Genomic DNA, 17,006 nt, shown 5'->3' with positions numbered 1-17,006 from the left:
ATCCATCTCATGGTAGTGAGTGGAAAAGCTTCAATGATAAATACAAAGAGTTTGATGCTGACCCGAGAAACATTAGACTTGGCTTAGCTTCAGATGGATTTAACCCATTTGGCCACCAGAGCGCCACATATAGCATGTGGCCAGTGCTTGTTATCCCTTACAACATGCCTCCAAATGTCTTCACCAAAGAATCAAACTACATGATGGCCTTGCTCATCCCAGGTCCAAAAAGTCCTGGAAAGGATTTTGATTTGTTCATGGAGCCTCTTGTGGAGGAACTTCAACAGCTATGGAAGGGTGTTCTCACTCGAGACCTATATAGCAGCCCACCAGCTGATTTCTTTCTGCGTGCTGTTATAATTTGGTGCATCCATGATTATCCGGCTTTGGGCACTATGTCAGGGCGAATGACACATGGTTACAATGCATGTGTTCGCTGTGACAGGAATCCGCTATCATACGCAATACTTAGCAAGATCTGTTACATTGGACACCACAGTTTCCTTGCCAAGGACAAGCCGCTTCCCAGAAAATACCGAAGACATGTGTTCAATGCAAAGCATGAAAACCGTGATGCACCAAAGAGGCTCACCACTGATGACTTGCAAGTGGAATTAGAGAAGGTCAGGCATATTACACTAGGAAACCATCCTGATAATGGTAGCGGGAAAAGGAAGCGCGGCAGGGCAGAAGAGAGATTATTGTTTACCCACAGGTCCACTTTGTGGGACTTGGAGTATTGGAAAGATTTGGATCTGCGGCATAATCTTGATGTGATGCACATCGAGAAAAATATATGTGACAGCATTATCGGCACACTTCTTAATATTGAAGGCAAGACGAAAGATACCTTAAAATCTAGGATTGATTTGACACACCTGGGTATCAGACAGGATTTGCAGGTGCAAGATGAAGGTAAACCACAGGATATGGCACCAGCTGTGTATGTCTTGGATAAGGTAAAAAGAAAAGAATTCTGTGAGGTCCTGTCACATGTGAGATTCCCACATGGATTTGCTTCCAACCCTGAAAGGAGAGTCAGTGCAGATGGAAACAAGGTACAAGGGTTGAAAACTCATGACTGCCACGTCCTACTTCAAAGGGTTTTACCTGTCATCCTTAGAGGATTGGGCCGCCCTGACTTATATAGAGCAGTTGCAGAGTTGGGACAATTCTTCAGGGAACTCTGCAGTAGGAATATCAGGATAGATGCTTTGGAGCGTCTTAGAGCCAAGATACCAACTATCCTATGCGACCTTGAGAAGATATATCCTCCAGCCTTCTTTGATGTGATGGTGCATTTGGCTGTTCATCTACCTGATGAGGCACTACTTAGAGGTCCAGTACAGTATGGCTGGATGTACCCTATTGAAAGGTGGCTAGGCACTTTCAAGGGCTATGTTAGGAACAGAGCTAGACCCGAGGGTTCCATTGCAGAGGCCTACATTGCTACAGAAGCGTTGACATTCTGCTCAAAATATATTGAAACAGCTGATCAGCTTAGCAAAGAGGTGGGTGAAGACAATCCCGGGCTCAATGTTTTCGATTATTCTGTTCGAGTTACAAGGAAGAGTCGACAAGAGGACAAACCTAAAGATTTGGACAAAATGGTTTGGTATGTGTTGAGTAACTGCCCTGAGATACTACCTTATATCAAGTAAGTGCAGTACTGCAGCTTATACATCGTAATCTACTAAACTTGCAGCACATTCTTATATATTTAGATGTTTGACGCGATCACTATGTTGTGCAGCATCTACAAAGAGGAGTTACTGCCGCAAAATCCAAGAAACATTGACAAACTAGTTATGGCAGGATTTGTGAAATGGTTCAAGAACCATGTAAGCTTTTGAAGTGCACTGTCAGTTTTTTTAATATATTGAGTACATAAGATGATCAGCTTGTCTATTTTCTAACCATAGGTTAAGAAGATGCGGGAGGATGGGCAGGCAGTTGATGATGCCCTTTACTCACTAGCAATGGGTCCTGATACTCGGGTAAGACATTATGAATCTTGCGTTGTTGGAGATGTGCGCTACAACACCCTTGCACGAGACAAAGGCAGGAAGACACAAAACAGTGCCATCATGAGCACAGATACGTATGACAAAGAGACAACTGAAATGTATGCTAACATAACAGACATTGTTCAGTTGAAGTATATCTCCAGTTTCGAGGATCATCGGTGTGTGGTTCTGTTGTGCTGTCGTTGGTATAATCTATTTCCCAGGATCTCAAAACCCAGAGCTGATGATTATTTCAAATCCATCAATGTCAAGGAGGCGTACCAGACCAACTAGCCTTTTATTTTGGCAAATCAAGCAACACAGATATTTTTCTTGGAAGACACATTTGCACGTAGCGATGACTGGAGAGTATTGCAAAGGTTTGAGCAGAGGAATTCGTTTAATGAAGTTGCACAACAAGATGATGCTTACACTACTCCTGATGTACAAGATAACACAGATGTTCCTAATATCTTTGAGAACCATCACGTCAATGATGCCGGCGAAAAGATTGCCTGTCGTGCTGTGGACATACAAGAGTTGATCAAGAAGAAGCCAACGTTCGAGGACGTTGAGGACGAAGAAGAAGATGACACCGTGGGGAATTACGATTCAGACTAATACACATGGCGAAGATGTTGACGCTGCTGCTGGGGACGATGGTTACATTGCTTTTGTCGTATTTGCCTGTCAGAAGACGTTTTTTATCTACTATGTGAAATTGTGTTTGCTATGACAACTGAAACCTGATGAACATGTTGTTTAGTATTTTGCTATGAGAACATCACTTGTTATGTATGCTGATTTGTGTTTGGTGATTGTATGACAACTAAAACATGATGACATTGTTGTTTAGTTGTACTCATATTTGGCTGTGAAACTTGAATTTGATGACATAGTTTGCTGTTGGACTGCAATTTGCTCGACGTCTTCGAATGAGAACAAAGCTGACCCGATAGGGCCTCTGCTATTTATTTATTTATATGAGCAAAAGGGGATACCCCCTGATTTCCGTTAATAGAAATCATTAGATGTTCAAAACACTACGCCCAGCCTGCTACATAGGTTTCATTCATTACTAGTTTCAGCAAAGTGCTCATGTCGTAGTCACTGAATACATCACGAGTGCTACATACACTGCAAATAAAGAGACAATCATCCTACAGAGCACATCGATTTTGCCCATTACCTTCACAAGCTATTTCATATCCTCATTGCTGTCAAGGCCGTTCAGCAGCTGTTGCTTGGCCATGATCAGAGGAACTGCATCTTTAACCTTCTGCTCTGCATCTTCCTCTTCTGTCGTTCCTTCAGTTACTTGTCCAACACCCCAACCTGCTGGTATTGGGATTCCTCGGCTAACCAAATAATCAGCGTAGTTGCATTCCCCCACGTCAGCAACTTCCCAGAAATACAAATCACACGAATCTTCCCTTTTCTGCATGAATCAAATTGGTAGATCATCAACCAAACTATTAAAAAAATCCGCAACTGAAAGCAGCAGAACAACACTTAAACATATTATTACCCCATGATTCGGGCATTTGTAGAAGACTCGTCCAGGGTTGCGGATTGTGGTTGAGACGCGAAGGATGACTCTGCGTGATTTGCAGCAGTGGCACCACACCAACGGCAGCGGGTTGCGATGAGCAATCGGCTGCGATGCGCGTGCCGGCGAGGGTGTGATGAGACCCACAGGCGATGGTACGGGTTGCGACTTGGCGCATATCTGGTTGTTGCCTGCTCAAGAGCAGGTGGATGAGCAGCCAGCGGACATGGTTGCTGCGGCCAGAGCTTCTGATGCTAGGCAGAGTAAGTAGAGAAGAGGAGAAGCGAACGTTGGATATGTAAGTTTCATTACTTGCAGAGTAGCATAGCACCATATATAGTCATAGTCTAGGTTTGGATTTGAACCAACTACAGGAGCACGTCTTTCTTTTTTCTAAAACTCGGCAACGTCTATTTACTGGTACACTAGCTTGTTATGTACGCCTTCCCAAGTCTTTGATTTTCTTTCCCTTTTTTGCGAGGACCTGACAGCTGGGACCCACCGGAAGGGCCTCTGTATTTCGCGAAAAAAATGTTCCCCCCGCTGACATGTCGGACCCACCAGCTATATCTTCGCACACAAGGAAGTGCCTCCTTATTACGCACAAAAAAATGAATACCCCCTGCTAGCTGGGACCCGCCATAGTGGGAGGATGACTTGTGGGCCAACAAAGTTGACGGGGACGGAGGGCTTTGTCAACTTAGTCAATATGAACGATTCTAGCTCCAGTGACCGTACGATGTCCATCCAACGGGCGTAGTGCTTCTTCAACCTCTGGTCTTCTTGCTCCAGCCGCCCAAAGCAGCATCGGTCGTGCCGCATGCTCCTGCCTCCCGTGGCCGGCTGTGCTGTCGCGGAGGCCTCACCGCCCCCTACTATTCCCACCGCTGGCCAGGCCCTGCGGCGATGGCAGCCTCACACCGCAGCCGAACCAGTGAACCCTCGTACTCCTCTCCGCGCGGGCTTCCACTGTCGCGTCTTCCCCGGCTCCGCGTCATCCCCTTCCTAGGCCTTGTCGTCGTCCACCGCCGTGGTGCTCTCCGCGCGGCATGGTCAACATGGTCAAGGAACGACTTCCATCGGAAGAGTACTGTACGTGGAGAGGCTGACAGCTGGGTCCACGGCCACAGCCTAGTTTTTTTGTGATTTGCCAAGTAAGTCGCTTTGTCAGGCCTGTTGGGCTGCAAATCTTTCAAGACGAGGAGAGCTTTCATTCGGCTGGCCGAGAAAATGGCCCATCAGTAATGAGAAATGGGTTGTACATTTTTAAAACACATCAAACCGGCAATTAGTTTCAAATATCTTTTTTTCATTTCAACATTTTAAATTACATTAATTTTTATGCATGGAGAATTTGTTGGATTTTATATTGATATACATTTATTTCTAAAATCAGTTTGAATGTGAGTCGAAATTTCGGGATTAAAAACAGTTCAGACCGCACCGAAATACGCAAAATTTCGTATAATTTTTTAACCGTGGCCACAATATGGGCTGTAATGCTAACAAAAAGAATATGGGCTCCAAGAAAACCTTAAGAATTAGCAAATGGGCTGAAAATTATTAGAAATAATGGAAGATGGGATGTATGCTGTTTTCCACAGATTTGAGGCTTTCCTAAAAAAAGGTTGACGCACAAGCAGTGACTGCTGGATGTCCATCCAACGGCCGTCGTGCTTCTTCAATCTCTGCTCTTCCTGCTCCAGCCGCTCAAACAGGCGCCGGCGGGACTGCCTGCTCCCTCCTCCCCGCGGCCGGCTCTGCTGCCGTGCAGGCCTCACCGCCCCACCGTACTCCCATCGCTGGCCAAGTCATCCCTCTACTCACCCACACCTGCTGTTATTCTCCGGCGACAGCAGACAAACCAGTAAACCCTCGTACAGTCGTACTCCCCTCCACGTGGGAAACAACTGCCAAGTCTTCCCTGCCTCCGTGTCGTTCCCTTCCTAGGCCTCGCCGTCGTCCACCGCCCTGGTGCTCTCGGCGCGGCCTGGTCAACGTGGTCAATGACCGATATGCATCTGAAGTGGACTGTACGTGGAGAGGCCGACAGCTGGGTCCATGGCCGCACGCAAGGAAATGCCTCCCTATTACGCGCAAAATAATGATTCCTCCACCTGACATCAGGGACCCACCGAAAAGGCCTCTATATTTCGCAAAAAAAACATTACCGCCGCTGACAGCTCGGACCCACCAGCTATATCTTCGCACGCAAGGAAGTGCCTCCTTATTATGCACAAAAAAATGAATACTCCCCCTGTTAGCTGGGACCCAGTATAGTGGTAGGCTGACTTGTGGGCATACTAAGTTGACAGGGACGGAGGGCTTTGTCACCTTAGTCAATAATGCACGATTCTAGCTCCAGTGACTGTACGATGTCCATCCAACGGCCGTAGTGCTTCTTCAACCTCTGGTCTTCTTGCTCCAGCCGCCAAAACCAGCGCCGGTCGTGCCTCGTGCTCCTGCCTCCCGTGGTCGGCTGTGATGCGGCGGAGGCCTCACCGCCCCCTACTACTCCCACCGCTGGCCAGGCCATCCCTCTACTCACCCACACCCCCTGTTAATCTCCAGCGACGGCAGCCTCACACCGCAGCGAACCAGTGCCCTCGTACTCATCTACGCGTGGGCATCCACTGCCGCGTCTTCCCCGGCTCTACGTCGTCCCCTTCCTAGGCCTCGCTGTCGTCCACCGCCCTGGTGCGCTCGGCGCGGCGTGATCAACATGGTCAAGGAACGGCTTCCATCGGACGTGGACTGTACGTGGAGAGGCTGACAGCTAGGTCCATGGCCGCAGCAAGGAAGTGCCTCCTTATTACGTGCAAAATAATTATTCCTCCACCTGACAGCAGGGACCCACCGAACGGGCCACCAGTATTTTGCGAAAAAATCGTTTCCCCCTGACTGTTGGGACCCACCTTGGTGGGAGGCTGACTTGTGGGCCTACTAAGTTGACGGGGACGAAGGGCTTTGTCAACTTAGTCAATATGAACGATTCTAGCTCCAGTGACCGTACGATGTCCATCCAACGGCCGTAGTGCTTCTTCAACCTCTGGTCTTCTTGCTCCAGCCGCCCAAAGCAGCACCGGTCGTGCCGCATGCTCCTGCCTCCCGTGGTCGGCTGTGCTGCCGCGGAGGCCTCATCGCCCCCTACTATTCCCACCGCTGGCCAGGCCCTGCGGCGATGGAAGCCTCACAGTGAACCCTTGTACTCCTCTCCGCGCGCGCGGGCTTCCACTGCCGCGTCTTCCCCGGCTCCCCGTCGTCCCCTTCCTAGGCCTCGCCGTCGTCCACCGCCCTGGTGCTCTCGGCGCGGCGTGGTCAACATGGTCAAGGAACGACTCCCATCGGACGTGGACTGTATGTGGAGAGGCTGACAGCTGGGTCCACGGCCGCAGCAAGGAAGTGCCTCCTTATTACATGCAAAATAATTATTCCTCCACCTGACGGCGGGGACCCATCGGACAGGCCACCGTATTTCGCCCCGCTGACTGCTGGGACCCACCAGCTACATCTTCGCAGGCAGGGAAGTGCCTGACAGTCAGGACCCACCTGGTCGAAGCGTACGTAGCGTTGTCATTCTGGTCGCGAACATGTACGTACATATATACTGGTGGATGTAGAGGCGCGCACGTGTCATAGTAGAGGCGGCCAGGGTGCAAGAAAGAAAATACGGCCACGTATGTGTACATACGGGCGGGGTCTCGAACGCCTGCTCGCGCATACGTACGGCGAGGGCTCGTGTACATGGCTGGGTCGGAACGGAGAAACAGCATCGTCGTCGTGTTCATGGGTCGGAACGGAATGTGTGGTCGTGTTCATCGGGAAGGCTTGGACGGAAGAGGCAATGGAAACGAGGCCTGGCGTACCGCAGAACGGAGGAAACGGACCTCCTACGGTCGAAACGGGGGTCCTGTTGATCAGGAGGGGTGTGGCGTACCGCAAAACGGAGGAAACGGACCTCCTACAGTCGAAACGGGGGTCCTGTTGATTGGGAGGGGTGTGGCGTACCGCAAAACGGAGGAAACGGACTTGTGTTGGAGCGCTACGGTCGAAACGGGGGTCCTGTCGATCAGGAGGGGTGTGGCATACCGCAAAACGGAGGAAACGGACCTCCTACGGTTGAAACGGGGGTCCTGTTGATCGGGAGGGGTGTGGCGTACCGCAAAACGAAGGAAACGGACTTGTGTTGGAGCGCTATGGTCGAAACGGGGGTCCTGTTCATCGGGAGGGGTGTGGCGTACCGCAAAATGGGACTCCACGGGATATTGTTCATCTCCACCGTCGACCCCCTCCAGCCTCCACGAGCTACTGTTCATCCACCATCGACCTCCTCCAGCCTCCACGGGCTCCTGTTCATCCAGCCTCCACCGCGCGCTACTCCACCGGCTACTGTTCAACCACCCCTCCACCGTCTACTGTTCATCCAGCCCTCCACACCACGGGGTCCTGTTCAACCACCCCTCCACGGGCACCCATCCACCGTCTACTGTTCATTCATCCTGCCCTCCACGGGGTCCTATTCATCCAGCCCCAACCGGCTCGATCGATCGGGGTCCTGTTCATCCAGAGGCAACACCACAGGGTCCTGTTCATCCACCCCCACCGGGAACTGTTCATCCAACCCCCCCCCCCCCCCCGCAATGCTCACTGTTCATCTAGAGACAGCATTGATCGGCTTTAGTTAGCAGCAGTAGCCAAGGAATCACTTGATCGGGTTCAATTAACAGCCATCGATCGATCACTCGGGTTCAGTAACGCATAGCCTGCAGTGCAATCGCTCGGGTCCAGTTAGAGCCCAACGCCTCGCTCGGGTTCAGTTAGAGCCAACGCCTCGCACACACGCGCGTACGTGTACGAGAGAAACGCGCATCGCTCGGCCCCCGACCTCCCACCGTAACCGGGAACTCCCAGAAATTTTCCTCCCCCTCGCTTCTACCACGGTTTTTTCAGTCATGGACGGCCCAAAGAATGTCATGCAGCTGCGTCTCCGGCCCGCCTAGGACGAAAAGCCCATTTTCTGTCATGATTTTTTGTCATAGAAGTAGGAGCCCACCACATCTATGATGATACCGGGTTTTGTCACAATTATCGTCATAGAAGTGTCATATGTATGACAGAAAAAAATTTCATTCGGCCCAAAATGTCATAGATATGTCTTTTTTTGTAGTGGTCACTACCTCATTGGGACTGGGACGGAGGCCGAATTGTTAGTCGAGCTCTTGACGAGCCGCGCCGTCCTGTTGCAGTGTAGTCCGGAACCTCTTAATGATGTCTAAGGGCTCGACAGCCGTACTATGGTGCTTCTTGAGAAGGCCGCTCTGTACTTCCGCTGCTAGGGCGGCAGTGTGCTCCTCTGTTCGGAGGGAGCGTTCCATATTGCCATTGACTGTTATGATGCCGCGTGGACCGGGCATCTTGAGCTTGAGATAAGCATAGTGTGGCACTGCATTGAATCTAGCAAACGTGGTTCGTCCGGGCAGTGCGTGATAGCCGCTGTGGAAGGGGACGATATCGAAGATTAACTCTTCGCTTCAGAAGTTGTCCGGAAAACTGAAGACCACCTCCAGCGTGATTGAGCCCGTAGAGTGGGCCTCTATGCCTGGTATGACTCCTTTAAAGGTAGTCTTTGTTGGTTTGATTCGCGAGGGGTTGATGCCCATCTTCCTCACTGTGTCCTGATAAAGCAGGTTGAGGCTGCTACCACCGTCCATCAGGACTCGTGTTAGGTGAAACCCGTCAATAATTGGGTCGAGGACTAGTGCGGCTGAACCGCCATGGCGGATACTAGTTGAGTGATCCCGACGATCGAAGGTGATCGGGAATGATGACCACGGATTGAATTTTGGGGCGACTGGCTCTACTGCGTAGACGTCCCTAAGTATTCACTTACGCTTCCTTTTGGGGATGTGTGTAGCGTATATCATGTTCACCGTTTTGACTTGAGGGGGAAATTTCTTCTGCCCCCCAGTGTTCGGCTGCCGGGGCTCTTCGTCCTCGTCCTCACTTTGTGATCCCTTTTCTTTGTTTTCGGCATTTAACTTGCCAGCCTGCTTGAAGACCCAACAATCCCTGTTGGTATGATTGGCTTGCTTATCCGGGGTGCCGTGAATTTGGCACGGACGGTCGAGTATGCGGTCCAGGCTGGAAGGTCCTTCGTTGTTTCTTTTGTATGGCTTCTTCCGTTGGCCGGACTTGGAGCCGCTGAATCCGGCATTGACTGTGGTGTCATCGGTGTTGTCGCCATTCCTTCGGCATTTGTGTCTATTGCGCCGGAGCTTGCCGGTGCTGTTCTTGGCCTCAATAGGGTCTGCCTCGCTGGCTGTGTTTTTACTACAAGCCAGCCAGCTGTCCTCACCCGCACAGAAGCGGGTCATGAGTGCAGTGAGGGCTGCCATAGACTTCGGCTTTTCTTGGCCGAGGTGGCGTGCTAGCCATTCGTCAAGGATGCTGTGTTCGAAGGCTGCTAGGGCCTCGGCATCCGGACAGTCAACGATCTGGTTCTTTTTGGTTAGGAACCTAGTCCAGAATTTTCTGGCTGATTCTCCGGGTTGTTGAACTATGTGGCTTAAGTCATCGGTGTCCGGTGGCCGGACATAAGTTCCTTGGAAGTTATCAAGGAAAGCCTCTTCCAAGTCTTCTCAGCTGTTGGTGGAATTCTTAGGCAGGCTATTTAACCAGTGTCGAGCTGGCCCTTTGAGCTTTAATGGGAGGTATTTGATGGCGTGGAGGTCATCTCCTCGAGCCATATGGATATGGCGAATGAAATCCTCGATCCATACTGCGGGATCAGTTGTGCCGTCGTATGATTCAATGTTGACAGGCTTGAACCCCTCTGGGAATTCGTGATCCAGTACTTCATCTGTGAAGCAGAGAGGGTGTGCGGCACCCCTATATCGAGCCGCATCGTGGCGTAGCTCTGATGGAGTCCGTCTGTGATATTCGGCCCGGGCGTGGTTAGGTTTATCACGTCCGAATAGGTAGCCCTCATCGTGCCTCGAGGCACGCCCTCGCGATCCGTTGATCAATCTTGTATGTCCTGCTCTATCGTCCAAGATCTGTCGGAGGTTGTACGTGTGACCCCGAACTCTTCCGTATCTATTTTTACGAGGCGGTGGGGCAGGCTACTGTTCGACCTGAGTTGCCGCTTTATCCCGGCCACGGGGTGGCCGGTCGGCCGCCCTGTCTCGACCACGTGGTGGTCATTCCGCATTACGCGAGGGAGATGTGTGCTCCAGTGCTTCCTCATCGAATTGAGCTAGCAGTCTGCATTTCGGGTAGCTCTTGGCTGGGCGCCTGAGGCCATATTCTTCAGCTGTCAGGACATCAGTCCATCTGTCGACGAGCAGATCTTGTTCAGCTTGAAGCTGCTGCTGTTTCTTTTTCAGGCTCCTTGCAGTGGCTATGAGCTGAAGCTTAAAGCGCTCCTGCTCCAGAGGATCCTCAGGCACGATAAAGTCTTCATTGCCGAGGCTTGTCTCCTCCTTGGAGGGTAGACGGTAACTGTCATCCTCCGAGTCATCTTATATGGCCTGTTCATTAGGGTTGTCTTGCCTGTTGTCATGTTCCTCCTGTTCGGATGTAGCTCCGATAGGGTCTTCATTGTTTTCGGCATCGCCTGGAGTACTATTCTCTTCGGTGCCGGTGTTGCCGTCCTTTGAGCGATGAGGCTTAGGACGGCGTTTGGGGCGTCGGCGCTTGGACTGCGTCTTAGAGGTTTTATTCGCCTCTGGCTCTTCTTTGTCCTCGCCAGATCCTTTGGGTGTGTCAACCATGTACATGTCATACGAAGAGGTAGCCGTCCAACGTCCGGTGAATGGCGGGTCTTGGCCTTGCTCCTTATCAGCATCATCGTCCATGCCGTCGATGTCTTCGGAGCCATAGTCAAGCACGTCGGTTAAGTCATCGACGGTGGCTATGAAGTGGGTGGCGGGTGGGAAGCAAAATTCTTCGTCATCCGTCTCTAGCTCGAACCGGACGTAGTTCGGCTGTGAATCCTTCTCCAAGGACAAATTCTTTAAAGATTTTAGCACGTCACCCAAAGGCGAGTGCTGGAAAACGTCAGCGGCGCTGAACTCGAAGATCGATAACCGATCTAGCTCGGTGTCCGCAGGCGTACACAGTCCGGAACTTATAGCCGGAGACAAGTCCGAAGTTCCGTTAAAGCGAATATTGCATGGCGTTGAGTTCGTGTGCGGCTCCAACACCACAGACTCTGCGGCCTCGGATGGCACGATCTGCTTTGGCTCTAAGGCCGTTGCAGCAGTAGGAACCATCTCCTGGATGTGATCCGATGACAGATTTAAGTCACGTTCATCGGGGCGAGGGGGAGTGATCACCACGGGATCAGATCCCTTGAAGATCAAGTCTCCACGGATATCCGTGATGTAGTTCGAGCTTCCGAATCTGACCTGATGGCCAGGGGCGTAGCTGTCGATCTGCTCCAAATGGCCAAGCGAGTTGGCCCGCAGTACGAAGCCGCCGAATACGAAGGTCTGTCCGGGGAGGAAGGTTTCTCCCTGGACAACGTCATTACTGACGATCGAAGGGGCCATCGAGCCCTTTGCCGATGGCACAGTGGAACTCTCAATGAAAGCACCAATGTCGGTGTCAAAACCGGCGGATCTCGGGTAGGGGGTCCCGAACTGTGCGTCTAGGATCGATGGTAATAGGAGACGGGGGACACGATGTTTACCCAGGTTCGGGCCCTCTCTATGGAGGTAATACCCTACTTCCTGCTTGATTGATCTTGATGAATATGAGTGTTACAAGAGTTGATCTACCACGAGATCGTAATGGCTAAAACCCTAGAAGTCTAGCCTATGTGTATATGGTAATGAATGTCGCCTATCCGGACTATGCTCTCTGGTTTATATAGACACCGGAGAGATCTAGGGTTACATGGAGTCGGTTACATAAGAAGGAATCTTCACAGCTGGTCGCCTAGCTTGCCTTCCATGCCAAGATAAGTCCAATCCGGACACGGGTATAGTCTTCGGCCTTCATATCTTCACAGCCCATCAGTCCGGACCAATGAATAACAGGCCGGACACTCGAGGACCCCTTAGTCCAGGACTCCCTCACCAGCAGTCAAGTCAAGCAATACTACTGCTAAAGTGATGCCACATTTAACTAATGCCGCACTCAGTCTAATGCCACCGCTAAATTTAAGCAATGCCATTTAATGTCACTGGATTATTTCAAGGTTAGCTATTGATCGTGGATGTATTAAATATTTTTCAGCTAAGGCATTCTAATGCTATTGCACAGCTAGTATACCAACGATTAAACTTGTTACTACCTTCAGATTTTTGCACTGTTAATGCTTATAGATTACATACCTCACTTTCATGAGATAAGTTAATTTTTTTGTATAGTGTCATCAAAATTACAAGGCGCTGATGTCATTTTATTTTGGTTAAACTGCACAAAAAATTATGAAGACAAGAGGAACGGTCAAGAGTGGGCACCTCCTCCTCCGGCTATTCTCTTGATTCATTTGATCAAGTTTTTATGTTTGATCGATTATCAAGATTGGGATAGCAATTTTTAAGGTCCCTCCGAGTTTGAAATGATATTTACCTTGGAGGTACATTGTTTGTAATTTTTTATATTGTCATTAGTTAACAATGCTGGTTACCTTCAGACTTTTGTATTTAGTTTAATGCTCATGCACGGCTAGTATACCAATGCTGAAACGTGTTACCTTTACATTTTGTATTATTAATTCTTATAGAAATCTTTCAGTGCCAGAGTTTATTGAAATCTGTTCAGTAAAACCATTGTATTGTACCATGTAATAAAATAACTACTCTACTGTTGCACTAGCCGATGGATTAGTGTATATTTGTAGTATTCGAAATTTCGAGTGGTGTTGCATTAGCGTATGGACATAAATAAAGTGTGGCAAGCTTTCCTAGATATGTGCTCAAGAAAACTACTACCTGTTTTTCTAAATACTAGACGTTTGGGTACTTTAAACTGAACCGCGAAAATGTCTTATATTAAGGAACAGAGGGTGTAGAGTTCACTCAAATTATCCCGGTAAAGCTAGTCACACCTTTGTTAAAATTAATGTTCATTATGTTATCAGAGGAGGTCTGTAAGTTTGTCTCTAATGCCTGTCGACTACGTACCTGACATCATGATGTAATGTTAAGTCATTTCCTTTTGTACAGTGTCACTGAATTGTCAAGGCGGTGATGGCATTTTATTTTAGTTGAACTGCACAAAATATGCTTAAAAGAAGAGGAAAGGTTAGGAATCGATCGTTATTTCAGAAAGAACTATATATGCCTTTCTGACATCAGTCGTTGTTGTCTTATTTATTCCTTCAAACAGGTGGTTAGAAACAGTCTTGCTACCTTTTCCCATTAAGAAATTGGAATGCTTATATTTGTGAGTCTATGCTTCAACTAGTGCCACTTTTATAGTAATCACACTTTCAATATCTATGCAAACAGGGATGCTCTATTTTATTGGAACTGCACAAAAATTCCAATTGGTTCAACATTAGGACCATGTTTTCTTCCAAACCTTTATATCCAATTGGTGGCACTATGAGTTGTTCATTAAGAAGGTACATGGTTTGCTACTATCTTGCTACTCTTTTTGTACTGTCATTAGATAGTAATACTAGTGGTTTGCATGTGAATTTATTGGCAGGGTGGACCTACATTGGAGGTGCAGGACAGGATTCAATGATTGGATGCTCAATTTCGGTTGTATCGATTTCGCCTCTTCCATCACTGCGAACATGGATATCCTTGGTCTGATGAAGAATAGGCGCTATATTTCTGCTCTGAACAAGCAAATCAATTCAGTATGAAATTGTCCAGGGCAAAACATGACTATATCAAATTGTCCAGTGCAAAACATGACAGATGCTAAGCGGAAGAGACATGTTTAAACCGAAAATACAAGGTGGGGTATATGTTTACTAGCTGCTTGATATTTGTGCAGACAGAGATGTCTGCCCATTGCTATTTGGCAAACACACAAAGTGACCACAATTTTGGTTGAACTGCACAAGAGAATAGTATAGTCACTGCATGCAGTGCCATTTGAAAATAGACACACAAAGATTGAATAGTCACTTCATGGACTGTAGAAAAGTAGTATTGTACTATTTATTGGCCAACACTAGGTGCTTCATTGCTTTGGTCTGATTATACAATGGGCATCATTTTGCCTAAGTTAAAGTTTGTATTCCGAAAATAGTCTCGCCGTGTGATCGAGAGAAGACCAAATCATATTGCAGTGGATGTTCCTCCATCATGTGTGGTTCATTCTCATGGTTCCAACTGTTGTGAAACCACTTATGTTTGCAAGAGGAATTGTAGACTTCACAAACAAATTTGTCTTTCAGTCTGTACTGAATGTTGGCCAAGAGAAGCATCCGTGTTAGTAGGAAGAACATATGTTTTTTCTAGATCTTTGCTTTTGGAGCTACATATTTGTATATGATCTGTGAATCATTGAGATGCATTAACATGTTGATCTTATGTATGGGAATCGTACTAGTTGGTTTTAGGTGTGGCTGATCTTTGCTTTTGGAGCTACATATTTGTATATGATCTGTGAATCATTGAGATGCATGGACGCGTTCGCGACGCCGATTTTTACTACCAGCTCGTCAAGTGGGTTTCCCGCTTAGAAGCCGAAGCTTAGGTGGACCACGCCGGCATGGAAAGGGCCAACGTGCGCGAGCAATGCGCCCTATCGCACCTCTAGCAAGTCCGAGGCGAGGCGGAGGACGCCGGTGCCGGCGTTTAGCGTGTACCGCAGATGGCGGTCGGCATCGTCTAGTTAGCTAAGAGTAAGTTAGTACTTGTACGCTACTAGAGTATTAGTGGGAGTAGATAGTTAACTTGGCTATGATGGTTGTCAACATGGAAGTTCAATACTCTATATGTGGATCAGACTTGTTACTTTGCTCTGAATGTTGAACTTTCCGTTTGAACGTATGGAATGGGCTATTATTTTTTTTAATGGGTTGTATTTGTCCTCCACGAGTTTAGAGGCTAACGTGTGGGCCTACCAAGTTGACACGTACACAATCAGGAGATGATTGTACGTGGAGAGGATGACAGCGGGGACCCGCCAAGGTCATGGCAGTACGCAAGCAAGTGCCTCCTTATTTCAAGCCAATAAAAAATGGCTCCTCCTAATGGATTTCTGACATCTGGGTCCCATGCCATTGTCAACATAGTCAATAAACGAGAGAATTGCACAACGAGCGGCTGACACCAGGGACCCAGCAGCTCGCCCGGTTATTTTTGTTTTGGGTTAATTTGATAAATGCCACTCCAAATCTGGTGTTTCTGAGAAATGCCACTACAATTTCCAAACTTTGAAAAATGCCATTTCATGCCATTTCTAGTGGCATTTTTTGAAGTCTGGAGTGGCGTTTTTCAAAATTTGCAAATTGCAGTGGCGTTTTCCAAAGTTTGCAAAAATTGCAGTGGCATTTTTCAAAGTTTGCAAATTGTAGTGACATTTTTATGAATCTCCATAATTGGAGTGGCATCTATCTATCTATCTATACCTATACTAATCATGGACTCCCTAAAAAATCCCACGTTAATTAGAATTTACAAGCCGTTTATCTAGCGGGACCAAATAATTACCGGTCTAGATCAACTCGTGAAATCCTAAGTGAAATAAACTCGAGGAGAAAAAATCTCGAGGAGTCCTTGCGTGTTGTCCCACCTATTTAGCAAACTCTTCCTCAAAACAAAACTCTTCCTTGCAGACACCACCTCCTCCCTTTGCTCAGCAATCAATCTCCTTATATCCCAAAAAGAAAAAAGAAGCAGCAATCTATCTACAGAAACGATCCATCCAACTTCTCTCTTTTCCCCTTCCTTGAAGCTTGAACCATGATGAACTGGAGGAAGAGATCCTTCCATGCATGACCCGATCAGACTACAATCTAGGATGGGCGATGCAGTGGAGAAGAAGTGTTGAGTCGGATCGAACTGCAGTCATTGTTCGCGAGGGTGCAGGGTGGAGGAAGTACAACAGATTGATGGCATCGCGGTGTCTCTGCCTCGGACTTCTCCCCAAGTCTTCGCTGCCTCCAGCATATCCCCTTCCTCATCCACGCTCTTGGCGAAGGTCTCCAGTCTCCACTGCCTCCTTCACATCCACATCAAATCCAAACTCAGCCAGCACATCTCCGCACGTCAAGTCATCTCCTTTCCTGGCCAAGATCTCCACTGCGTTCTTTGTGCGATGAGCACCCACTGTGTTGCCGCCGGTTTCTTCTCCAATGGTTTATGATCCTATCTCAAAAACTCGATCCCAGGTTCCTTCTGCCAAAAAAAGCTTGATTCAATTCCTAACTAATTGCAGATGCATATATTTGTATGTCTGAAACTTATTAAATATGTTGGTGAGCACACATTTGTGGCTGCAGGACAGCGTTGGGTCAGTTTATTTCAATTCAACCT

General features: G+C 48.3%; 1 pseudogene; it reads right to left on the bottom strand.

The window, feature by feature from the left end:
• Nucleotides 1-8,199: 8,199 nt before the first annotated feature.
• Nucleotides 8,200-12,107, bottom strand: LOC147967314 (uncharacterized; annotated as a pseudogene).
• Nucleotides 12,108-17,006: the final 4,899 nt, after the last annotated feature.

This window comes from Triticum urartu, chromosome 5A, assembly GCF_056163025.1.
Source record: "Triticum urartu cultivar PI428250 chromosome 5A, HENAU_Tu73, whole genome shotgun sequence".
Classification (NCBI taxonomy): domain Eukaryota; kingdom Viridiplantae; phylum Streptophyta; class Magnoliopsida; order Poales; family Poaceae; genus Triticum; species Triticum urartu.
The sequence above is the reverse complement of the archived record's forward strand: the minus strand, read 5'-3'. Positions and strand labels throughout refer to the sequence as shown.